Genomic DNA, 27,924 nt, shown 5'->3' on the forward strand with positions numbered 1-27,924 from the left:
GCCGTAATTTCGAAGAGAAACTCTGAAAGTTTGTTTTACAATCAACAATACCATCCCCATCCTTATTCAGTTGTTGCAAGTGCCAACAAAACTCAAAACGCTTGTCTTTGTCATCGTCATTGAGCTTCAGAAATAGCTCCAGTTTCAATGGTTTTATAGACAGCTTCTGTCGCAGGACTTTCCACAGTCATTGGAGCCATTTCGAGTTTACGGGATGCATGACGCACCGATATCTTTGGACTCCTTATGAGTGTCTCTCGTACGGGCTCCACATTCACTTCGCTCACACTGGGACGTCCGCTTCTCTTTGCCGGGAATAAGCAACCCGTCGTAACGAATTTGTTGTGCCGGCGGTAAATGACCTTCCTTGTTGGTGGCTCCTTACCGTACTTGGTTCTCAAACTCCGTTGAACAGCTGTAGCACACTTGTTTTTGTCGCACACAGAAAGCTCGCTGCGCACTTGAATTCGCCATGTTTGCGACTAGCGCTGACTCGGCAAATTACCAAACTGCGCTGTGGCAGTATACGAGGTGCGACAATAAAGTAATGAGACTGATGTGAAAAAAATGTTGCTTACCGTTTTAGTAAAGTTTAGTGTTGTCTCCTTCAAAGTCGTTCCCTTGTGATTGCACACACTTTTTCCAGCGCTTCTGCCATTGATGGTGACATTTCTGGAACTCATCTTCTGTAATATCCTCCAAGACCCTCGTCACAGCTTTTTGAACATCTCGTGTTTGAAAATGGTGTCCCTTGGCCGCCATTTTGACTCTTGGAAATAGAAAAAAAGTCGCATGCAGCGATATCTGGTGAATAAGATGGCTGTGGTTGTACTGAAATTTGTTTTGGTGTTAAAAATTGCTGTACTGGCAGAGCATTATAGGATGGCGCATTATCGTGATGCAGGATCCAATTATCAGCAATGTTGGCACGGACACGAAGAACTCTTTTACGAAGTCTTTCTAAAGTTTCTTTGTAGTAATATTGGTTAACTGTTTGTCCAGGAGACACCCACTCTTTATGAACAATTCCCTTGGAATCAAAGAAGCAAACAAGTATGCATTCCACTCTTGACTTTTGACATGAGAGCTTTTTTTTGCTCTGGGTGATCCCTTTGAGCACCATTGCGAACTTTGGCGTTTTGTTTCTGGATCGTACTAAAAAAACCAACTTTCATCACCAGTGATAACACGACTAAACAATTCTAGATTGAATTCCGACGCACTAACAGATCGGTTGCCACATTTTTCCGTGTTTCTCGCTGTTGTGGTGTGAGATTTTTGGGGACTAGTTTTGCACAAATCTTTCTCAAACCAAAATCTTCAGTTATTATCAGACGAACCGTTTCTCGATTGATATTTAGTTCTTCTGCAATCATTTTCACGGATAATCTTCGATCAGATCGTACGAGTTCACGCACCCTGGCCAAGTTGGCATCCGTCCGTGAGATTGATGGTCATCCAATAGGGTCTTCATCTTCAACCCTCGTTCTGCCTTCACTGACCATTTTATTCCAACGAAAAACTTGAGCTCTTGACATAACTTCCTCTCCAAAAGCTTTCTGAAGCTTACCGTAAGTTGTCGTCATGTTTTCATCCAATTTAACGCAAAAAGAAATGGCACACCGTTGCGCAATATTATGCGGTTCCATTTCCGTGACGAGAGACAGAAACACGTGTTAACTTATTACATCACAACTCACGACTGAGCAGTAGCATCGATGTGCCGCTTGGACTAGAAGCAGCTTACCGACCAAGGTCAAAGATATTGTACCTACGCAAGCCTGCAGGGTTGCCACATCTTGCAAAGAAAATCAGTCTCATTACTTTATTGTCGCACCTCGTACATGAAAAAAGAATTCTTGGCTTCTCTTCAAACTGACATATGTATCATATCTGTAAAATGTTTAGTTCTTGTGGAATAAATAATTGAAAGTGTTCGCGAACTTCATGTACACCCTGTATACTATCATTTGAGACATACTTTAGGAGATATGACGTCATAAACATTAATATGTGTGAAAACTATTATTTCTTAAAGCGGAGGTCATGCACGGGAGTTAGATTCTTCAAAGAATCGAATCTGGAGGGGGATCTGCTGCTACTTGTAGTACACAAACGCGGGCACATTGAAGAATATAATACACTCCGTCTACTGCTACATCTTTCATCCACAGGCTCAACCTGAATTCAGGCAATTGCCAAAGAGGGTGGAGGAGCGTACGGAGGTTCAGGGCGCTCTCTTGTCCTCGGGGTGGGAAACTGCCCCTAAAGGCGGAAGATTCAGCAATGATCATCATGAGGATGCAGAAGGCAATGGAAACCATTACATTAAAGACACAAAATGCGAATCCACAGAGCATGTGGCCTATAACTTAAAAAGTGTCATGATGAGCTCTCTATTGGCAAAAGATTCTGGAATAGTCTCCCATTCGCATCTCCGGGAGGGGACTGTCAAGGGGGAGGTAACCATGAGAAACAGATTGATTAACCAACGAAAGGATAACGTACAATGAGCCAGGGCGTGGAGTGTCAGAAGCTTACATGTGGTAGAGAAGGTAGAAAATCTTAAATTGGAAATGCAAAGGCTCAATCTAGATATAGTAAGGGACACTGAAGTAAAGTGGAAAGAAGACAAGGATTTTTGGTCAGATGAGTGTAGGGTGATATCAACAGCAGCAGGAAATGGGATAACGGGAGTAGGATTCGTCATAACAGAAAGTTAGGGCAGAGAGTGTGTTACTGTGAACTGTTCAGTGAGAGGGTTGTTCTTATCAGAATCGACAGCAAACCAACGCCAACAACGATTACAATTGCGAGCAACTTAAATTGGAAACACCACATAGATAACATTGTGGGGAAGGCGGAACAAAGACTGCGCTTATGACACTTCAATCACCAACTTTCTCTTCCGAATGAGTAAATATTTTGTTGACACCCACCTACGTAGGGAGAAATGATCATCACAATAAAATAAGAGAAATCAGAGCTCCAACGGAAAGATTCAGGTGTTCCTTTTCCACACGCGCCATTCGAGAGTGGAATGGTAGAGAAGTAGTATGAAAATGGCTCGATGAACCCTCTGCCAGGCACTTAAGTGTGAATTGCAGAGTAACCATGTAGATGTAGACAGTTCAGGTATACATACCGACGTTGCAAGCTGAAGATGAAGAGATAGAGAAAGTGTATGAGGATATTGAAACGGTAATGCAATATAAAAGGGAGATGAAAATCTAATAGTCATGGGGGACTGTAATGCAGCTGTAGGGGAAGGAGTAGAAGAAAAGGGTACAGGAGAATATGGGCTTGGGACAAGGAATTAGAGGGGAGGAAGACTGAGTTCTGCAATAAATTTCAACTAATAATAACGAATACTCTGTTCAAGAATCACAAGAGGAGGAGATATACTTGAAAAAGGCCGGGTGATACGGGAAGATTTCAGTTAGATTACGTCATGGGCAGACGGAGATTACGAAATCAGATACTGGATTGTAAAGCGTACCCAGGAGGAGATGTAGATTCAGATCACAGTGTAGTGATTTAGTGATAAGTGACTCAGTGGAGCCGGCTGCGGTGACCGAGCGGTTCTAGGCACTTCAGTCCGGAACCGCGCGACTGCTACGGTCGCAGGTTCTAATCCTGTCTCGGGCATGGATGTGTGTGATGTCCTTAGGTTAGTTAGGTTTAAGTAGTTCTAAGTTCTAGGGGACTGATGACCACAGATGTTACGTCCCACAGTGCTCAGAACCATTTGAACCTAACCTAACCTAACCTAACCGTCCCACAGTGCTCAGAACCATTTGAACCATTTTTTTTTTTTTTTTTTTTTTTTTTTTTTTTTTTTTTTTTTTACCCAGTGGATACCCCGTCAAAAGCTGATCACAGATCGAGCACGAAACCCGGAAGAAGGTGTGCTGAACTGTGAAAAAAAGAATAAAAATAGAAAAACTGAACGGGTCCGAGCTCAAGATGTGCGACACCGACCGAATTTGTATTCAAATTCATGTCTGTGTCGCGATGTAACGTTCTTTTGCAACAGCGAGGCATAAAATGTACGTGCCTCCTATTCGTTCTATAGCAAGTACCACATGTCATGACTGTTGCGTTCGGTTTTGGAAGCTTTGACTCTTGAATTCCTTTGTTGTAATATAGTTCGCATCCGTGTATTAGTTGTTTTCATTTCTTTCAGACGGCTATGCGACGTTTCCCCTGCCCTCACTATTCATCACATTTACTTGCGGCGACAATATATTCTCACCGCATGATTCGTATTCTATGACCAATGTATAGTATGATAATTGCCAAGACATGTCAATGAACGGGAGGAGAGTTCATGATTTTGGACAAAAGAAAGGGGGGATGAGAGAGATCTCAACACGGACCACCCACTTTGCACTCTAGCGCCGTGACGTCACAGCCACGACACCGTGGTTCTTCAAGTGCACATCTTGAACTTCGAGCGTTCACTGTTTCTATTTTTCTACTTTTTTCACAGATCAGTGCGCCTTCCTATTTTCATACTTGATCTGTATTCAGATTTTATCGGGCAGTAGACTAAATCTGAGGGGGGGGGGGGGGGGGGGGGTTGGGTGTTTCTCTTGTTAGTTGCTTCAAAATTTATGGAGGTATGTTCCGTATATGCAACTAAATGAAAGGCAGTTTGTTTTTTGCCATAAGCGTTTCGAGTCTTTTATTTGTGAAGCATGTTCAGAGGCCTGTAAAACATGTTTCTTTTTACATATGTGGGGTCCTGTCCACTCGTCTCTTATAGGGTACCTAAAGGATTCTGCCGACAAGGGTAGCTGTACAACAATTCAAGCAGATCACATTAATGGTTTTTATTACAAAACAATTAATTGACGGTACTTAACTTTGGTTTACAACGAGTTGTCGCAAGCGATGTTAGACATGGAAACAGTCAGTGTCCTTCACTACCTGCAATGTCTATGTAAGCATTCACACTGGCTCATACTCCGCCGCACTGCTCATCTAGGCCTCTCTGCTAGTGTTCGTCTTCTTCTGTCCAGCTCCAGCCGAGGCAGCCAGGCTTATATTCTCTTCTTGTAGAAGCCGCTGCTGTCGTGGTGGGGTCCGAGTCTGCGGGCTATTGCCTGACGTCGTCTCACAGCCTTCTTTGCTCTTGCGTTCTTCATCTTCCTGCCGGCGCTTGTCGTTAGGTCGGAACAACATATATATAATAAACATACTTTGTAGCAGTTACAATATGTTACTATGACACAGTTTGTCTTGTTTTTCTCTTGGTTTTCAGTTTAGAAACAAATGGTTCAAATGGCTCTGAGCACTATGGGACTTAACATCTATCGTCATCAGTCCCCTAGAACTTAGAACTACTTAAACCTAACTAACCTAAGGACATCACACAACACCCAGTCATCACGAGGCAGAGAAAATCCTTGACCCCACCGGGAATCGAACCCGGGAACCCGGGCGTGGGAAGCGAGAACGCTACCGCACGACCACGAGCTGCGGACTTTCAGTTTAGAAACAATTTTTGTAGCACAAATTTCGTGATGTTAAATTATCGTTTGGTGTTACATACGATTTCCAGTGTCGTTAGTCCATATGTGTGGTCCTGGAGACGTGTCCATTTGGTCCCCACTCTCCAGCTGTGTCAGCTCGAATCTGTCTTATTTTACCTTCCAAGATGCTACTCCAGGCGGGTGTAAAATAAATGTGCGCAACGGAAAATAATAAACGCTAAAATGATGATTTGGCCTTCTCTGACTACCCCCTGTAGCAGAGCTTAGGATCTCTTAATTCTATAATTTACAGTCTAAACATAAATGAATGATGAAGGCAACTAATACTACTAAATGATAAAGATTGTTGCTCAATATATTTATTACAGATTAAATAAACCCTTTATGTACAATTGTCTATATATTTGCTAACTAAAATCGCAAAGCCGGCCAGAGTGGCCGAGCGGTTCTAGGCGCTACAGTCTGGAACCGCACGACCGCTTCGGTCGCAGGTTCGAATCCTGCCTCGGGCATGGATGTGTGTGATGTCCTTAGGTTACTTAGGTTTAAGTAGTTCTGAGTTCCAGGGGATTGATAACCTCAGAAGTTAAGTCCCATAGTGCTCAGAGCCATTTGAACCATTTTTAAAATCGCAAATCAATTGCCCACTCTGCCGCTTTTTATGTGCCACGCGATCTAACATAAATAACACGAAATGACTGACACCATCTACGTACGAACACTAGAAACATTACTCTCAAAGATGATCTACGGTGGTGTGGAACCTCAGTGGAAATAAACCAACGTGTTCACAGCTTTTCAGCTTTATAGCCCTAATAAGCCGAAGCAGTTTGCGACATCACCGTATGTATTGCGTCCGGTGCGTCGAAGTGATGGTTCTCGTGCTCGTCTGCGACGATGGAAGAACTCCGGCCACAAATAAACTCGTTCAAACACTAGGACGGCACAAGGCGGTCCTCTGACTAATATACTCTGACACTGTCTTCTCCTCTCTGTGTTCTACAGACGAGAAACGCGAACTCCCAACCACAAGGACAGAGTTCAGATAACGTCTCAACGTAAGTACAGGCAGAGGAAGTGCTCTCAATTACTAAACGCAGCGTACTCAACGACGACTTCCAACCTGGAGGTGAAGTCCAGAATCGTCTAGGATCGCAACAGTACAGTGCCTGACTGCTCTAACTATAAACTCTGCTGAGAACAAAGACAGCAAATCCGTCTGTACCAACAAAGCTGATATAGAGCGACCGTCACACACCGGCGCTCACAACGGAAGACCTCGTCTCTCCACCGCTGGCTTCCCAGCAAGGCTCGGCTCCCCACCCTCGTAATTCCGAAAACGAATCATATTCCCGAAACCACGGAATATTCTCCCTCTCTACTGATTCTACCGAATGCCGACCGTAACGCTTCCTCGTTCCTCTCAGCTGTGTCCAAGATTTTCGTAGTTTCCGAAGTATAATCCTTCTCGTCCAGCTACAAGACTCTATTGTGCTCCAGAGCTCAGGTGTCCCAACGGCCGTCTTGCTACTTCCTGAGTTTAAGCAGGACCAACACCTGTGTGGGCCTTCCACCCAGGGCTTGAGTTCTGCCTGCCATTTCATTTCCACTGTTGTTCGAACCTCTACTAGTATAGGCAATCATTCATTACACTGTTCTGATAATAAAGACACTCCGTCACCTTTCATGCAATAAGAATTAACAATTACTTGCAAGGCGTACGTGACAACGTCAGTCTCCTTTATACAGGGTGATTCAAGAAGAATACCACAACTTTAAAAATGTGTATTTAATGAAAGAAACATAATATAACCTTCTCTTATACATCATTACAAAGAGTATTTAAAAAGGTTTTTTTTTCACTCAAAAACAAGTTCAGAGATGTTCAATATGGCCCCCTCCAGACACTCGAGCAATATCAACCCGATACTCCAACTCGTTCCACACTCTCTGTAGCATATCAAGCGTAACAGTTTGGATAGCTGCTGTTATTTCTCGTTTCAAATCATCAATGGTGGCTGGGAGAGGTGGCCGAAACACCATATCCTTAACATACCCCCATAAGAAAAAATCGCAGGGGGTAAGATCAGGGCTTCTTGGAGGCCAGTGATGAAGTGCTCTGTCACGGGCTGCCTGGCGGCCGATCCATCGCCTCGGGTAGTTGACGTTCAGGTAGTTACGGACAGATAAGTGCCAATTCTCTAACATCTCCAGATACTGTAGTCCAGTTACAGTAGCACCTTCGAAGAAAAAGGGACCAAAAACTTTATTTGCTGAAATGGCACAGAAAACGTTCACCTTAGGCGAGTCACGTTCATACTGAGTTGTTTCCCGCGGATTCTCAGTGCCCCACATACAGACATTGTGACGGTTGACTTTCCCGTTAGTGTGGAAAGTTGCTTCATCACTAAACACAATCTTTGAAACGAAAGATTCATCTGTTTCCATTTGAGCAAGGATAAAATCACAGAAATCGATTCTTTTAATCTTATCAGCTGCAGACAGTGCTTGAACCAATTTCAGACGATAAGGTTTCATAACTAACCGTTTTCGTAGGACTCTCCATACAGTTAATTGTGGAATTTGCAGCTCTCTGCTAGCTCTGCGAGTCGATTTTCCTGGGCTGCGAACAAATGCTTGCTGGATGCGTGCTACATTTTCATCACTCGTTCTCGGCCGTCCAGAACTTTTCCCTTTACACAAACACCCATTCTCTGTAAACTGTTTATACCAACGTTTAATACACCACCTATCAGGAGGTTTAACACCATACTTCGTTCGAAATGCACGCTGAACAACTGTCGTCCATTCACTTCTGCCGTACTCAATAACACAAAAAGCTTTCTGTTGAGCGGTCGCCATCTTAGCATCAACTGACGCTGACGCCTAGTCAACAGCGCCTCAAGCGAGCAAATGTACAACTAACTGAAACTTTATAGCTCCCTTAATTCGCCGACAGATATTGCTTAGCTCTGCCTTTTGTCGTTGCAGAGTTTTAAATTCGTAAAGTTGTGGTATTCTTTTTGAATCACCCTGTATATTCATATATACGATGTACAACCTATTACATGATACCTAATTGTGTTTGTAGATCACGGCGAAATATGTGGATGAGTGGTTGTAAGGTGCGATATTATGGCCACCTTACAACCTTCATAATCTTTTCACAAGATATACGTAGGAGGCAGGGATATATTGGTTCACTATTCTAGGATCATACGGACTCGCAATTTTAACACCAAACGATACTGTGATGCACAGCTCCTCTCTTGCAGCGCCTGCCACTGGCTGAGCATCCCGTGACGTTTCCGGGCTTACTGAATGAACCTGTAAAGAAAGGCGCTCCACTTGTTTGAATCTCCTCTATTTCGTTTACCGATCCTATCTGGAACAGATCACAGACTGACGAGCAATATGCAAGTATTGATCGAACGAGGCTTTTGAAAGCTACCTCCTATGTCGGTCCACTACACTTCCTGAGGATTATTGGAATAAATCTGAGTCTGGCATCTGCACTACCTGCGATTAGTCTTATGTGGTCGCTCCGTACGCATACTCCTAGCTTATTTTATGGATGTGATTGCTTCCAGTGAGTTCTCTGCAGTTGTGTAACCATACAACATTAGACTTGGTGCCTATTTATGCGCATTACATTGCATTTGTTTATTCTGAGGGTGAAATGCAAATCCTTGCACCAAGCATCGACCCTTTGCAGGCCCTCGTACATTTTGGTAGTAATTTTCGAGTTTTACAACTTCTCTGTATACAACAGTATCATCTGCGAAAAGCCTCAAGCGATTTACGAAAGTGTACGTGGCACGTGCGATGCCTTAACGACAGAAAATGCGTATGATCACTTGAAACAGTGCCACAGGTTACACCAATGTCGTACACGCAATATATTCATGTCATATTAATTCACATAAAGAAATTAAAAATATTGAGTCTCATGTAATATTTTGTGTAATGTAATATCTTGTATAGACACCTTTTATTAACCTGACACGTTCCACATCATTACGAAGTGTCGTACTCATGATCTATGGAACAAGTACTAATCTAATCTAATCTAATCAAATCTAATCTAATCATACATCTACCTGACGATTACTATTGCAACTCTCTGATATGCATAGTGGAAATAAAATAAACAGTAAACTTACAGTTTCTATTGACATACCAAACACATTTCCTGACAACATGCATGTGATTATGTTATCACTTGACCGTGGTAATCAACTTAACGTTTGTGATGTCATGTGGTTGGTAATTGTAACTTGCACATCACGAAAATTTATGTGCTGCAACTTTACAGAAATCAGAGTGCAGTTATACCAATCCACTCTGGGAGGTAGTAGCTATACCGTAGAATCTGACTAAAACAACAGACAGGCATCTACGAGTAGTCACTTTGATAATGGAAGATATTACACGCGGGGTAAACAATCTACATGCAAAGACAAAGCTTAGAATACCGCAAGGAGGGTCAATAGGACGCAGGTTGCTGCAGTTACGCAAGATGAGGAAACTTACACAGGAACCCCAAATTTTAATCACCAATTTTCTCCTCCGAATTCTAATGTAAATGTGTGACTAGGGCCTCCAGTCGGGCAGACCGTTCGCCGGGTGCAAATATTTCGATATGGCGCCACGTCGGCGACGTGCGCGTCGATGTGGATGAAATGATGATGATTGGGACAACACAACACCCGGTCCCTGAGCGGAGAAAATCTCCGACTCAGCCGGGATTCGAAACCGGGCCCGTAGGATTGACATTCTGTCGCACTGACCACTCAGTTACCGGGGGCGGGCCTCCGAATGCTGAAACATTTTATTGACTCTGACCTACATACCGATGAATGATCATCGTAACAAAATAAGAGAAACAAGAGTTCTCACGGCAAGATTTACGTGTTCGTTTCTCCCACGCGCTGTTCGAGAGTGCAGCGGTAAAGAAACACTCTGAAGGTGTTTCGGTGAACCTTCTTCCAGGCCCTTAAGGGCGAATTGTAGAGTAGTCACGTAGATGAAGATATAGATAGACAAGCGTGTATAGCAGTATCAAGCCAGTTTTCGGATTAAAGAGCAAGCCGTTGTGGCCGAGCTGTTCTAGGCGCGTTAGTCTGGAACCGCGCTGCTGCTACGGTCGCAGGTTCGAATCCTGCCTCGGGAATTGATGTGTCTGATGTCCTTAGTTAGGTTTAAGTAGTTCTCAGTCTAGGGGATTGATGATCTCAGGTGTTAAGTCCCATAGTGCTCAGAGCCATTTGAACCATCGGATTGAAAACGAGAACACAGAACCGACATCACTGTGAGAGTCAGGAATTCCTATAAACGTTTGCGATACCAGTATTTGTGTAGGTTCTTTATGTGGCCTACGCACATAAATAAATATACGCGCCGTCCCCGTACAGCAAAGATATCGTAGGGATGTATGCCTATATCTACGCTGACAGAAAACTGAAGAACAGAAATAGCAATCATTTTATGTAACTCATTTGTCTTTCTCCACCGATCGCGGTGTCTTTCGGTCTTCTGAGCTGGTGAGAGAAAGACGTATGTAATCGTTTCAGTATTGTGTTAAGTAAAAGTTCTAATATGCGGGAGCCAGAACTTTTTCATTTTATTACCAAGCTACATCCTGATTTCCTTCTCCCGATGCGCCGAGGACTTGCATTTTAAAATTCGGCTCTTCGGAGAGGAAGTCAGCTCGAAGAAGGAATAGTCGCCGCAACCACGCCGCATTGTTGTACGTCGTTGGGGAGAAAAGGTAAATTACTAAGTCGCTCACTAGAGCTATGAGATTAACATTTTTTGAATGTCTTAGAACTTATCTATGCGAGCGCGCGTTTCTGGGCAGGCAATTTTTGGTGCGGTTTCCCGATAACTGATGCATATTTCTCTCTCCCCAACGCTGTCTAGCAGGATACAAAACGTCCCTTGAGAGAAAAAAGTTTCCTTCCACAAATCAACACGGACTGAGAAACCATTGGTCGTGTGAAACTATCTCAGCCTATTTTCGCACGATATCCTGTGAAAACGGGCGAAGGGCAAGAGGCAGACTCCACATTCCTTATGTTCCGGACCGGAAAACATTTTACACAGTGGCGCACTGCAGACTGTCAAAAAAGATCCGAATATGTATTCAGGAGAGTTATACAAGATGACTTTAGTAGAAGTTCTGTTTGGTGTGGCGAACATCAACTTGCACTAAAAGCGGAAAAATCTAAATTAATGCAGATAAGTAGGAAAAATAATCCCGTATTGTTCGATTATAGCGATAGTGGTTTGCTCCTTTGACACAGTCACGCTGTTTAAATATGCAGGTGTAACTTTGCAAAGAGATAAGAATTGTAAATAGCACGTAACATCGTTTGCAGCGATGACGAAAGGTCGACTTTAATTTGTTGCGACAGTTCTAGGAAAGTGTAGCACGTATATAAAGGAGACTGCGTACAGAACTAAAGTACGATCCGTTCTTGAGTACTGAGGGATCTCCACCAGTTACAGGAAAACGTCGAAACATTTCAGAGCACTGCTGCTACATTTGTTACGGTAGGTTTGATAAGTATGCGAGTATTTCGGAACTGCTACGTGAACTCAAATACCAACCGCGTCAGGGTAAAAGACATTCTTTTTGCAAACTATTACTGAAAAATTTTATTGAAAATTCATTTGCGACGAACTGCAGACTATCCTATTGCTACCATCGTACACTGAAGTGCCAAAGAAACTGGTAGAGGGTCCGCAGCTCGTGGTCGTGAGGTAGCGTTCTCTCTTCCCGCGCCCGGGTTCCCGGGTTCGATTCCCGGCGGGGTCAGGGATTTTCTCTGCCTCGTGATGTCTAGGTGTTGTGTGATGTCCTTAGGTTAGTTGGGTTTAAGTAGTTCTAAGTTCTAGGGGACTGATGACCATAGATCTTAAGTCCCATAGTGCTCAGAGCCATTTGAACCATTTTGAACTGGTAGAGGCATGCGTATTCAAATACAGCGATATGCAAACAGGCAGAATGCGGCGCTGCGGTCGGCAAGGCCTATATAAGACAAAATGTGTCTCGCGCAGTTGTTACATCGAATACCGCTGCTACAATGGCAGGTTATCAAGATTCAAGTGAGTTTGAAGGTGGTGTTATAGTCGGCGCACGAGCGATGTGACACAGCGTCTCCGAGGTAGGGATCAAGTGGAGATTTTCTCGTGCGACCATTTCACGAGTGTATCGTGAATGTCAGGAATCCGGTAAAACATCAAATCTCCTGCATCGCTGCGGCAGCAAAAAGACCCTGCAAGAACGGGACCAACGACGACCGAAGAGAATCGTTCAACGTGGCAGAAGTGCGACCCTTCCGCAAACTGCTGCAGATTTCAATGCTGGGCCATCAACAAGTGTCAGCGTGCGAACTACTCAGCGAAACATCATCGATACGGGCTTTCAGAGCCGAAGGCCCACTCGTGTACCCTTGATGACTGCACGACACAAAGCTTTATGCCTCGCCTGGGCCCATCAACACCGACATTGGACTGTTGATGACTGGAAACGTGTTGCCTGGTCGGGCGAGTCTCGTTTCAAATGGTATCAAGATGATGGACGTGTACGGGTATGGAGACAACCTCATGAATCCATGGACCCTGCATGTCAGCAGGGGACTGGTCAAGCTGGTGAAGGCTCTACAATGGTGTGGGGCGCGTGCAGTGGGATTGGTATGGGGCCCCTGATACGTCTAGATACGACTTTTGACTGGTGACACGTACGTAAGCATCCTGTCTGATCACCTGCATCCATTCATGTCCATTGCGCATTCCGAGGGATTACGGCAATTCCACCAGGACAATGCGACAGCCTACACGTCCAGAATTGCTAGGAACACTGTTCTGCGTTTAAACACTTTCGCTGGCCACCAAACTCCCCAGGCACGAACATTATAGAGCATACCTGGGATGCCTTCCAACGTATTGTTCAGTAAAGATCTCCACCCCTAACGTACTCTTACGGATTTATGGATAGCCCTGCAGGATTCATGGTGTCAATTCCCTCCAGCACTACTTCAGACATTAGTCAAGACCATGCAACGTCGTTTTGCGGCACTTCTGCGTGCTCGCGGGGCCCTACACGATATTAGGCAGGTGTACCAGTTTCCTTGGCTCTTTAGTGTATATTTCGCGTAAGGATAGCGAAGACAAGATAATGTTAATAGGGCTCTTAAGGATGCAGTCTGTCCAATATTAAAATAGGACAATCTAAAAATCAAAAATGCTCAAATGTGTGTGAAATCTTATGGGACTTAACTGCTAAGGTCATCAGTCCCTAAGCTTACACACTACTTAACCTAAATTATCCTAAGGACAAACACACACACCCATGCCCGAGAGAGGACTTGAACCTCCGCCGGGATCAGCCGCACAGTCCATGACTGCGGCGTTTTAGGTCGCTCGGCTAATCCCGGGCGGGTAGGACAATCTACCATCAGCCAAGTAAGTGCATTTAAATGTCTTGGAAGCACCATAAATGAAGACTTGAGATGTCACCAGGAGGTGAAAACTCGAATTGCCATAGCGAAGGAGGCATTCAACAGAAAGAGGAGACTCTTATGTGGCAAATTAGATAAAGGACTAAGGAAAAGGCTTGGCAAATGTTTTGTCTGGAGTGTGGCACTATATGGGGCAGAAACATGGACGCTGAAACGAGAGGATAAAAAAAAGGTTAGAAGCATTTGAGATGTGGATGTGGAGGAGAATGGAGAGAATAAGCTGGATGGAAAGAGTGAATAATGAAAGAGTATTGGAAAGTTGTCTGCTGGCCGGCCGTAGTGGCCGAGCGGTTCTAGGCACTACAGTCTGGAACCGCGCGACCGCTACCGTCGCAGGTTCGAATCCTGCCTCAGGCATGGATGTGTGTGATGTCCTTAGATTGATTAGGTTTAAGTAGTTCTAAGTTCTAGGGGACTGATGACCTCAGAAGTTAAGTCCCATAGTGCTCAGAGCCATTTGAACCATTTGATGTCTGCGGAAGGTTGTAAGAGAATGGAAAAAGCACTGCTTGGGATATTCATTGAGAAGGCAGTGCTTGCTAGCAGATGCTTTGGAAGGACTGGTCTGTGGGAGAAGACTGAGAGGAAGAAGGAGATACAAGGTGAGAGACGACATAAAGGGAAGAGGAAATTATGCAGACCTGAAGAGGATGGCAGAAGACCGGACAGCCTGGAGAACTACCATGTGGAAACCTGTCTTTTGGCAGAACGCTAATGATGATGATGATAAGGAATGATATAGGCCGTTGCTTTCCCCTTGTTCTATTTGCGTGGGTAACAAGAAAGTGAGTGGATAGTTTTAGGACATGGTACCCTCAGCAGTCCACCGTATGGTGGCTTTCGCTGTATACAGAACAATGTAGTGGAAGATTTTCCACGCAATGCTGTTGACGTTAAACAAACGTGCCTAGAGGCTCTTTTTTCTGCAATTAATGACAGAGCACGGGAATTTGGGACGTCCCAGTTTCTATAATGGGTAGGTCCCTCAGTGGAGCTGGACCGTTCTGTATTTCCGCCGGCTTTCAGCTCTCCCTCTGATAAGGGAACCTCCCCATGGCACTCCACTCAGATTTAGTTATAAGTTGTGTAAGTAGGCTGTTTAGGTTTTCTTATTGGTAACGCCACGTAGCGCTCTGTATGAAAATCACTGCCTGTGCTGTGTGCAGTCTGTGGCTAGTTTTCATTGTTGTCTGCCATTGTAGTGTTGGGCAGCTGGATGTTAACAGCGCGTAGCGTTGCGCAGTTGAGGTGAGCCGCCAGCAGTGGTGGATGTGGAGGGAGAGATGGCGGAGTTTTGAAATTTGTAAGACTGGATGTCATGAACTGCTATATATATATATTATGACTATTAAGGTAAATACATCATTTGTTCTCTATCAAAATCTTTCATTTGCTAACTATGCCTATCAGTAGTTAGTGCCTTCAGTAGTTTGAATCTTTTATTTAGCTGGCAGTAGTGGCGCTCGCTATATCGCAGTAGTTCGAGTAACGAAGATTTTTGTGAGGTAAGTGATTTGTGAAAGGTATAGGTTAATGTTAGTCAGGGCCATTCTTTTGTAGGGATTATTGAAAGTCAGATTGCGTTGCGCTAAAAATATTGTGTGACAGTTTAAGCACAGTCATGTATAATTTTTCTAAGGGGACGTTTCAGTTGGCACAGTGGATAGGTCATGAAAAACTGAGCACAGATCAATCGAGAAAACAGGATGAATTTGTGTGGAACTATGAAAAAAGTAAGCAAAATATACAAACTGAGTAGTCCGTGTGTAAGATAGGCAACATCAAGGATTCTTTGAGCTCAGGAGCGCCGTGGTCCCGTGGTTAGCGTGAGCAGTTGCGAAACGAGAGGTTCTTGGTTCAAATCTTCCCTCGAGGCCGGCACGGTAGCTCAGCGTGTTTGGTCAGAGGGTTAGCAGTCCTTTGTAATAAAAAAACTGAGCTAATCGATCAACAATGCACTTAAACGGATGTCTTACGACGTCCGCCCCGAGCAGATGACGAAAAAAAAAAGTTTACTTTTTTATTTTCGCAAAGTTATGATCTGCCCGTTCGTTCATTGACGTCTCTGTTCACTGTAATAAGTTTAGTTTAGTGTCTGTGTTTAGCGACCGCACCGCAAAACCGTGCAATTAGTAGACGAAAGGACGTGCCTCTCCCATGGGAACCGAAAACATTTGATCGCAAGGTCATAGGTCAACCTATTCCTCCACAGGAAAACACGTCTGATATATTCTACACGACACTGGTGACAGATAATAATTGTCTGAAAATGAAAAATTAAATTTTCCACGCGTGGGTAGACTTGAATCAACGACCTTTCGTTCCGCAGGTGTTCACGCTAACCACGGGACCACGGCGCTACTGAGCTCAGAGTATCCTTGATATTGCATATATTCCAAATAGACTACTCAGTGCCGGCCGGTGTGGCCGTGTGGTTCTAGGCGCTTCAGTCTGGTACCGCGTGACCGCTACGGTCGCAGGTTCGATCCTGCCTCGGGCATGGATGTGTGTGATGTCCTTAGTTTAGTTAGGTTTAAGTAGTTCTAAGTTCTAGGGGACTGATGACCTCAGATGATAAGTCCCATAGGGCTCAGAGCCATTTTTAGACTACTCAGTTTGAATATTTTGCTTATTTTTTCATAGTGCCACACAACTTCTTCCTGTTTTCTCGATTGATCTGTGTTCAGTTTTTCAAGGCCTATCCACTGTGCCAACTTATAACTAAATCTGAGGGGGGTGCGATGGGGAGGTTCCCTTGTGAGTGCAGGAACAGCCGGCGCTGCCACTGTAGCCAGCCAGTGTCAACATAAACCCTAGCAAGCCGGGCCCGGCAGAGAACTTGCAACAGTCGCGGAATTACAGGCAGAGGGCTCTCTCTCGGCAGCGGGCGGTGAGCAAGTTTACGCGCAAACTCAATTACCGTGCGCGGAGATACGGCGACATTGTCCCCGGCCAGATTGAATTGACTGCGTGCGTCCCCGGCGTCTGATCTCGCTGAACCAATTTGCGTGGGCTAAAAGCACTCTTTCGACGGGAGGTTATCAGTGACGGGCGGGCAGTATTCTAAAATTTGTTCCTCGACCGCAGAATTCATGTTCAGGCATATGTACGTTCTCGTCAAGGCCCGAAAACGTTTGTTTGACATTTAAAACGCGTCATATCAAGCAAAATAAACTGTTGATTGAGCTAAAAACTTTTATTTAGTATCAGTTTCGCTCGTATAGATAATCACCACGTGTTTCAAAACTTATGCCAGTATAATGAACACAGACAATTAGAAGACGTATCTTTGGATACGCATTTGCATAAATATCATACACACCCTAACAAGGAGTCCGTACGAACTTCCCATTACCGCTGAGATTCATACTGGTAGGATGTGAAGGGCACGACTGACTTCAACGTGTGTAAACAGGGACATGTATTCTTAGCCGTTTTCAAGAAAATCGAGTTTGAAAATTTACGCGTATTTATATGTTTCGCATCGTAGTCTAGTATTCCATCAGTCAGCAACCGAGCGTGTTAAACAGCTACTTTCAATAGCGCGAGATCCATGGATCGAATGTCCCAGCCTGCATCATTTTCTTTTTTTTTTTCCCTTCCCATGTAATCATTATGACTGTGCAACCTGCCATTACTGACTGATTGATTTATTACTTTCATAATCTTCATCCTCAAAAAATAATAAATAAAAAAAACTGCAATGAGATTGGAAAAGATCGGATGCACAAGGACTTTCAATCAATAAAAACAGTATAGAGATTTTATTTACATTATTTTATGTACATATGTGGCAAGTATAATGTGTAAACCTGTACGAATCAGGATAATACTGATCATTGAAACATAGGAAACAACAGTTATTGCAACATACAGCACTTGAAATGAACAGCGAATATTTACATGGGCATGGGTTTTTCAATGTGTCTACTGCAAAGAAGTCTTGGTTACATTCGTAAGCGGTTCTCAATCATGACGCAATTCTGCGCCGTGCCGCGCATATCTGTTGTTAGAACAAGGTGGGAATGACACAAAGAGAGAGTACCGGAAGCGAGATTCGATCCTCAGATCTCGCGCTTATGAAACCAAACGCTTACTCGCTTGGCTGCGCAATTCTTGGCTGCCACCGACCATAGGAAGTACGTAAGGCACTCCGTCTTCAGGCCACAAGTGGTCCATCGGGACCATCCGACCTCCGTGTCATCCTCAGTTGAGAATGCGGATAGGAGGGGCGTGTGGTCAGCACACCGCTCTCCTGGTCGTTATGATGATTTTCTTTTAACCAGAATTGGCTTCACGAGGCCGAGTGCACTCCGAAAAATAGCAACAGCGCATGGCGGCCCGGATGGTCACCCATCCAAGTACCGGCCACGCCCGACAGCGCTTAACTTCGGTGATCTCACGGGTACCGGTGTCTCCACTGTGGCAAGGCCGTTGCCCATAGGAAGTATGTAAGCACATGTAAAATATTCAAACTCGATTTTCTGAAAACGGCGAAACTGAATTTTGCTATTTACGTATGTTGAAATCCTACACGTGCCCTACACAGCTGGTCAATGAAATACAAATCGATGACGAGAATATCTGCGATGTTCTGGTTTTCCGACAAAATAAGCGCAATGACAGCTCTGTGCCTGGAACGCACCTAGGTTGCAGACGCCATTTTGAAGGTTAGTAAGTGCATCCACCGATCGGAACATCATGAAGCTACAGCAGCTGAAGCGGGAATATTATTTCACTATGTTATACAACAAATTCAGCATTTTTTCAACTGAAATCGGCCGAGAAAGAACATGCGTTGCATTATATATATATATATATATATATATATATATATATATATATATATATATATATATATATAGTGGAGAAAAATTGCGTCACGAAATTTTAACCCTGATGCCAGTAGGAACCAAAATCACTAATGTTGCGTTTAAACTATGGAAACTTGCTCCGACTGGCAGCCAGCGCATTCTCATTCGTGTGTTGTTCAGAGGATCCGGCAACAGGGCAATCCCGTGGACAATCGGAGGACGTGGCGCCAAGTTTCCGTAGTTTAAAAATGCTGCGTTGTCGACCTACACAGCTTCAGTAATTTTGGTTCCTACTGGCATCAGCTCCTCCAGGGTTAAAATTTCGTGACGCAATTTTTCTCCATCCCGCATATAGGATGGTTCAGCTGGCAGCTTACCGCTCTCGTTCTACGCAACAAGCAACGTTATACTTGGCCCTCAAAAAGCACGCTTGAGATTTTCATATTATCTCAAGCGCTAAGCACAAGTGGTTCCTTTCGGAGAAAAGAGAGCCACTTGTATGAATATTAAGAGCTCAGATGCAAACCCAGTTCTAAGCAAAGAAGGGAAAGCAGAAAGGTGGAAGGAGTATATAGACGGTCTATACAAGGGCGATGTACTGGAGGAAAATATTATGGAAATGGAAGAGGATGTAGATGAAGATGAAAGGGGAGATATGATACTGCGTGAAGAGTTTGACAGAGCACTGAAAGACCTGAGTCGAAACAAGGCCCCGGGAGTAGACAACATTCCATTAGAACTACTGGCGGCCTTGGAAGAGCCAATCCTGACAAAACTCTACAATCTGGTGAGCAAGATGTATGAGACAGGCGAAATACCCTCAGACTTCAAAAAGAATATAATAATTCTAATCCCAAAGAAAGCAGGTGTTGACAGATGTGAAAATTACCGAACTATCAGTTTAATAAGTCACTGCTGCAAAATACTAACGCGAATTCTTTACAGACGAATGGAAAAACTAGTAGAAGTCGACCTAGGGGAAGATCAGTTTGGATTCCGTAGAAATGTTGGAACACGTGAGGCAATACTGACCCTACGACTTATCTTAGAAGCTAGATTAAGGAAAGGCAAACCTACGTTTCTAGCATTTGTAGACTTAGAGACAGCTTTTGACAATGTTGACTGGAATACTCTCTTTCAAATTCTGAAGGTAGCAGGGGTAAAATATAGGGAGCGAAAGGTATTTACAATCTGAATAGAAACCAGATGGCAGTTATAAGAGTCGAGGGGCATGAAAGGGAAGCAGTGGTTGGGAAGGGAGTGAAACAGGGTTGTAGCCTGTCCCCGATGTTATTCAATCTGTATATTGAGCGAGCACTGAAGGAAACAAAAGAAAAATTCGGAGTAGGTATTAAAATCCATGGAGAAGAAATAAAAACTTTGAAGTTCGCCGATGGGATTGTAATTCTGTGAGAGACAGCAAAGGTCTTAGAAGAGCAGTTGAATGGAATGGATAGTGTCTTGAAAGGAGGATATAAGACGAACATCAACAAAAGCAAAACGAGGATAATGGAATGTAGTCGAATTAAGTCGGATGATGCTGAGGGAATTAGATTAGGAAATGAGACACTTAAAGTAGTAAAGGAGTTTTTCTATTTGGGGAGCAAAATAACTGATGATGGTCGAAGTAGGGAGGATATAAAATGTAGACTGGCAATGGCAAGAAAAGCGTTTCTGAAGAAGGGAAATTTGTTAACATCGAGTATAGATTTAAGTGTCAGGAAGTCGTTTCTGCAAGTATTTGTATGGAGTGTAGCCATGTATGGAAGTGAAACATGGAAGATAAATAGTTTAGAGAAGAAGAGAATAGAAGCTTTCGAAATGTCGTGCTACAGAAGAATGCTGAATATTAGATGGGTAGATAACATAATGAGGAGGTGTTGAATAGGATTGGGGAGAAGAGAAGTTTGTGGCACAACTTGACTAGAAGAAGGGATCGGTTGGTAGGACATGTTCTGAGGTATCAAGGGATCACAAATTTAGCATTGGAGGGCAGCGTGGAGGGTAAAAATCGTAGAGGGAGACCAAGAGATGAATACGCTAAGCAGATTCAGAAGGATGTAGGTTGCAGTAAGTACTGGGAGATGAAGAAGCTTGCACAGGATAGAGTAGCATGGAGAGCTGCATCAAACCAGTCTCAGGACTGAAAACCACAACAACAACAAGCACAAGTGTTAGTCCTACATAAAAAATGAACACGCCATTCTATAAAACGTGTAAAACTGAACATCAAACGGACCTCTACTCCCCCATTCAGCCCCCACCGGCAGGGGCGATTCTAGAAGTCGGTCAAGGGGGGGGGGGGGCTAATGGGGGGGGAGGGGTTTTGGGGGGAATGGAATATCGCTTAACAAAAGGAAAGTTTGGTTCCTCTACCGACAAAATGGTAAAATTTAGTGTTGCTTAATGTAGTTTTTGGTAACTGTTTTGGAGTTCAGGGTAAAAAATAATAAGACGCCTATTTTAAGTTAGATAATATTTATTGGGTTAGATAGTGAGCTATTTTCCACTCTTATTCTTTTGTTAAAATGTGTTTGAAATACATTGTAACCTATGTTGGTACATAATTATTTAACAATATGATTGAATCCGTTGGAGTAATGGTTCAAATGGCTCTGAGCACTATGGGACTCAACTTCTGAGGTCATTAGCCCCCTAGAACTTAGAACTAGTTAAACCTAACTAACCTGAAGACATCACAAACATCCATGCCCGAGGCAGGATTCGAACCTGCGACCGTAGCGGTCTTGCGGTTCCAGTCTGCAGCGCCTTTAACCGCACGGCCACTTCGGCCGGCTGTTGGAGTAATATATTCGCTGATTTCTGAAGTCATTTTATACAGTGTAATATGATACTCCATGGGGGGGGGGGGGGCTATGTAGCCCCCATAGCCCCCCATCCCACCCCCCTGCCACCGCCTCTGTCCACCGGTCAGGATTTCTAGTATGGTGTTCAAGGCACTCCCTCTTACCACTGCACCAAAATTTGCGACTGCGCGTATTATTTCCCACCTTTTTTGGTGTCCATTGAATAGGCTTATTACACCACCGGCTTAGTCGAGCACTTACAAATTCTAAAACTAACGATTGCATAATTTTACCTAACAATTTTGTGACTTTTAGCAGCATAAAATAATTACGTGGTTGTATTAGTCAGGTCGTCTGATTACGAAACTACTGTGATTATAAGCGTTAAGCATGGATCGAAGGCCGGCCGCGGTGGTCTCGCGGTTCTAGGCGCGCAGTCCGGAACCGTGCGATTGCTGCGGTCGCAGGTTCGAATCCTGCCTCGGGCATAGATGTGCGTGATGTCCTTAGGTTAGTTAGGTTTAAGTAGTTCTAAGTTCTAGGGGTCTGATGACCACAGCCATTGAGTCCCATAGTGCTCAGAGCCATTTGAACCATGGATCGAACTGACAACGTAATTAGTTTTAGCTTAGCATTACGAAAGCTATTTTCCTTTCACTAGCCTCACGGGCATGTTTAAATTAATAATGTTAACGAAATAACCAACTGTTCTGGAGGCGTGCCAGCCCAGTCAATAGAGACCAAAAAAAGGTCGAATACCGAGAATAGCTCGTGCAGACGGAAATTTTTGTACAAATATAGAAGGGAGTGCCGCGAAAAACATAACAGAAATCCTGGCTGGTGAGAGATGAGTCTGGTGATGCAGAAGAGTTTGAAGGTAACTTTTGTATGTTAATCTTGAATAACTCGAAAACCGCGGCCTCTAGCGAAAATGTATCGCAGTACGAAATATAACTACATTAAACTTCCTACATAAAAGGACCTTCTTATTTTTTTCTGTAGGACAAATAGCTTGCGCGAAGTGAGCGAGAGAATGTGAAAATCTCGTGCGTGGTTTTTGAAGGCCAAGTGTAACACTGCGAGTTGCGTAAAACGACAGCGGTAAGGCCAACTGAATTATCCTGTACATACACTAAACTGAACTCCTCCTGAACAGGCCATGAAGGCCCGACGGTACCGACCGGCCGCCGTATCATCCTCAACTCACAGGCGTCACTGGATGCGGACATGGAGGGGCTAGTGGTCAGCACACCGCTCTCCCGGCCGTATGTCAGTTTACGAGACTGGAGCCGCTACTTCTCAATCAAGTAGCTCCACAGTCGCGCTGACCACTCAGCTACTAAGGGCGGACAGTTTAAAGCAAAAAATATATATATAAAATAATTTAAAAAACTTGATGTGTTTCCCTACGAAATAATAACACTAAATCCAGCTCTATGTCTCCGTTCAATAAATTTATATGAACTTTTAAAGTTGCAAAGTCCTTTTTGAAACTTCCTCTATATTTAGTAAACATAAAAGTTTAAAAGAAGTAGAAGCCAATTTGCCTAGTACAGACGGGAGAGAGCTACGCACCCGTTATCGGTTTTAAAGACGAACAATCTTGCAGGCGTTGGAGACATTGCTTTTTTCTTTTCTTCTTAACTATTTTCCATTCGATGCTCACACGCAAGTGCACGCGCGCTCACACACACACACACACATAATTAACTGTTTTTATGCTTGCATAATGCATTTGTACGCAGACGACAAAAGCTAGCGTCCATGATTTTCTTACTATACTGCTACGATTAAACCCTGATTCTTTAAAGAATCGAATTCCCATAGAATAAAACGCCTTCAAACGTTATATTACTTTGCTGACGAGTTAATGTGTTACATATTTGACGCCAAGCATGTAAGCGGGAAGAAATTTTGGAAAGGTTTGAAACTGCGTATTATTATTATCAAAAGCTGGATGAGTATAGTCTAGGTGATCTGCGCTCCATTTTAATCAAAAGTTAGTTTTCCACTTATCTCAATGTTTACGACGTCTCCTGAACTACGTCTCGTAAACTGATGTAATTTTGCAGGTATGGTCAGTGGTATAGGCGGATCCTGTTTGCAGGATGTGTCATTAACAAAGAAGGAAAAAATTAAAATGTCTACCGTGATTCTAAAGTTTTACCGCAAAAATGAAGTAAGCGATAAACTTTTTCCTTTCACCATTTTGTGGGGCGTGTCAGCAAAAAAGTTTCTCAAACATTTGAAATTATGTGTAAAGTTTCTTGGAAGCTACCAAGTGCCCTCATTCCCAAATACGAATAAAATATGGGTAATTTGCGTGCCATGATTTACGCTGACTCAAGATATATACAGGGTGGTCCATTTATAGTGGCCGGGCCAAATATCTCACGAAATAAGCATCAAATGAAAAAACTACAAAGAACGAAACTCGTCTAGGGGGAAACCAGATGGCGCTATGGTTGGCCCGCTAGATGGCGCTGCCATAGGTCAAACGGATATCAACTGCGTTTTTTTTTTAAATAGGAGCCCCCATTTTTTATTGCATATTCGTGTAGTACGTCAAGAAATATGAATGTTTTAGTTGGACTACTTTTTTCGCTTTGTGATAGATGGTGCTGTAATAGTTACAAACGTATAAGTACGTGGTATCACTTAACATTCCGCCAGTGCGGACGGTATTTGCTTCGTGATACACTACCCGTGTTAAAATGGTCCGTTTACCAATTGCGGAAAAGGTCGATATCGTGTTGATGTATGCCTACTGTGATCAAAACGCCCAACGGGCGTGTGCTATGTAAGCTGCTCGGTATCCTGGACGACATCATCCAAGTGTCCGGACCGTTCGCCGGATAGTTATGTTATTTAAGGAACCAGCAAGTGTTTAGCCACATGTGAAACGTCAACCAAGACCAGCAACAAATGATGATGCCCAAGTAGGTGTTTTAGCTGCTGTCGCGGCTAATCCGCACATCAGTAGCAGACAAATTGCGCGAGAATCGGGAATCTCAAAAACGTCGGTGTTGAGAATGCTACATCAACATCGATTGCACCCGTACCATATTCCTGTGCACCAGGAATGGCATGGCGGCAACTTTGAACGTCGTGTACAGTTCTGCCACTGGGCACAAGAGAAATTACGGGACGATGACAGATTTTTTGCACGCGTTCTATTTAGCGACGGAGCGTCATTCACCAACAGCGGTAACGTGAACCGGCGTAATATGCCCTATTGGGCTACGGAAAATCCACTATGACTGTGACAAGTGGAACATCAGCGACCTTGGCGGGTTAATGTATGGTGCGGCATTATTAGTTCAAAATGGCTGTGAGCACTATTGGACTTAACATCTGAGGTCATCAGTCCCCTAGAACTTAGAACTACTTAAACCGAACTAACCTAAGGACATCACACACATCCATGCCCGAGGCAGGATTCGAACCTGCGACCGTAGCGGACGCGCGGTTCCAAACTGAAGCGCCTAGAACCGCTCGGCCACACAGGCCGGCGTGGCATTACGGGAGGATGGATAATTGGCCCCCATTTTATCGATGGAAATCTAAATGGTGCAATGTATGCTGATTTCTTCCGTAATGTTCTACTGATGTTACTACAACATGTTTCACTGCATGACAGAATGGTGATGTACTTCCAACATGATGGATGTCCGGCACACAGCTCGCGTGCGGTTGAAGCGGTATTGAATAGCATATTTCAAGACAGGTGGGTTGGTTGTCGAAGCAGCATAGCATGGCCCGCACGTTCACCGGATCTGACGTCCCAGGATTTCTTTCTGTGGGGAAGGTTGAAGGATATTTGCTATCGTGATCCACCGACAACGCCTCACAACATGCGTCAGCGCTTTGTCAACGCATGTGCGAACATTGGGGAAGGCGAACTACTCGCTGTTGAGAGGAATGTCATAACACGTATTGCCAAATGCATTGAGGTTGACGGACATCATTTTGAGCATTTATTGCATTAATGTGCTATTTACAGGTAATCACGCTGTAACAGCATGCGTTCTCAGAAATGCTAAGTTCACAAAGGTACATGTATCACATTGGAACAACCGAAATAAAATGTTCAAACGTACCTACGTTCTGTATTTTAATTTAAAAAACCTATCTGTTGCCAACTGTTCGTCTAACATTGTGAGCCATATGTTTGTCACTATTACAGCGCCATCTACCACAAAGCGAAATAAGTGGCCCAACTAAAACATTCATATTTCTTTACGTACTACACGAATATGTAATACAAATGTGGGTTCTTATTTAAACAAACGAGGTTGATATCCGTTTGACTTATGACAGCGCCATCTAGCGCGCCAGCCATAGCGCCATCTGGTTTCCCCCTTTAAGCTAGACAAGTTTCGTTCTTTGTAGTTTTTTCGTTCGAGGCTTATTTCGTGAGATATTTGGCCCGGTCACGATCTATGGAGCACCCTGTATACACAGTTTCTAACTTTAATACTTGACTTACGACGTTAAACATTTAAGATAAGTCTGTACTTCGTAATGAGTAGATTATTATAGTATTTTAAATTTATAATTTCACTCAACAATTATATTACAGAGTGAATGTTAATTTTTTGTTGCCCTTGAGCCGTTATATAGGCAGCCTGCAGCAGGTACTTCGTGCACGCGCCCCTGCTTACCTATTAAGTAATATAACCGTGTCACAAACGTTCTAAGTGAGTTGGTAATACGTATTAGCAAAGGTGACATGGCTCTGTGCCACTACTGGCCGCCTCCCAACCACCTCAAAGCTTGGGTGGGGTCAAATTTTGCATTTTCAAAGGCAATTGCATGGTTTACTCAAACCACTTTTTCTATTCGTAGTAGATGACGCTGTAATCTACAAATACCAGGTGCGTCTTGTAACGCCGGAAATGCATATCCTCCTATTTCCATCTATTGCACTGCAAATTTTTTCCTTATTTTGTTACCTGAAGATATAACATTTCTGTATCTTTGTATATTGTAATTGTTTTACTATTTGTATATATATGCATTTATGTCGATTTATAATTGGTTTGTTTTGTGAATATTATTTGTATTTATACGCTGGGTCTGGCCTAGGGAAAACTATGCTATCGAACGAATACATCGATAGGTCGTGTGGAGAACCAAAGTGTTTAGGATCTTTGGTAGTGTTAAATCTGTCGCGTGGAGCGCGGGCAGAGCAGGAGTCTGGCTGGGGTGGTGCAGTGGAGCAGGTGTGTTGTGTGACGCTCCCGCGAGTTGCCGCGCTTTCGGGGTTTGGCAGCATGTAATTGCGCTCGACTTGCGATGATAGTTTCTGACACGGAGTCGCGGACGGGAAGCATTGGCTGTCGCACATCAAGCGCCCGTTTCGCCTGGTGACCGTGTCGAGAAGAAGGCGCGCCGACATCCAGCTTCTGCAACAGCGACGGCCGACAATGAGTGACTGTCGCCACCTCCTCGATCGACGGCTTCAAACCTTCAATCAACCAACAAGGAAGACTGGAAGCACGTAAAGTTTTAGAACTGTATGGCAGACCTCAGCTTTTCAAACTGTTCAAATCACAAAATTACAGCAACGTAGCATGAACCTTTGTTGCTCATTGTCCCAATTGCATTACCAAGCAGGGTCCCTTCCTTTTCCGGAATGAACTCGAGTGTCGTTGAAATTCAAACGCCAGCATTAAAGTAAAAGCATTCGATTTCACTGCTTTAATTTCAAAGTTTAGTTAAGGTACTCATAGCTGGCTACAATATTTAGATTACACAAGCACAAATTAAGAGTGCGAGTTTTGTTACCGTATTTTAGCTTACCTGTGACTGCAGCTCAGCTTGGTACGTACTAAATTTTACTATTGTTAATTGTTCAGAATCATTTAATTCAAGTTCAAAGTTAAATCTCTTATTTCTAAATTGCGTAGATTCAAGTAGCTTTTGAAGTGATTGTTGAGGTAGTCCAAGACTAACCGTATTTTACTGAATTTCAATGTGCTTGAAAAAGAAAGCTCACGATTAACTTCAGTCACTAAATTAACTTTCGATTTTCCGGTTTTATTAATTCTTTTGCTAAATTAAGTCAGAGTGTAGCGAAATTTATTACTTCTGACAAACTTTCAGTTTTCACACTACACGTGTCATCCTTCAGTTGCCGCGCTTCAGGTGCTAATTACATGTGTAATAACCTTTCTATTTTCAGTTACTATATTAATTGTCCTTAGGACTGGCGACCGTAATTTCCCCCAAATCTGAAATATCTAATTACCGCTAATTAATTGTTAACGTAACGGCC

At 43.6% G+C, this 27,924-nt stretch overlaps 1 pseudogene; it reads right to left on the reverse strand.

Annotated features, from left to right (window-relative positions):
- Positions 1 to 18,344: 18,344 nt before the first annotated feature.
- On the reverse strand, positions 18,345 to 18,462 carry LOC124608062 (annotated as a pseudogene).
- Positions 18,463 to 27,924: the final 9,462 nt, after the last annotated feature.

The sequence above is a fragment of the Schistocerca americana genome, chromosome 3 (genome assembly GCF_021461395.2).
Source record: "Schistocerca americana isolate TAMUIC-IGC-003095 chromosome 3, iqSchAmer2.1, whole genome shotgun sequence".
Classification (NCBI taxonomy): Eukaryota; Metazoa; Arthropoda; class Insecta; order Orthoptera; family Acrididae; genus Schistocerca; species Schistocerca americana.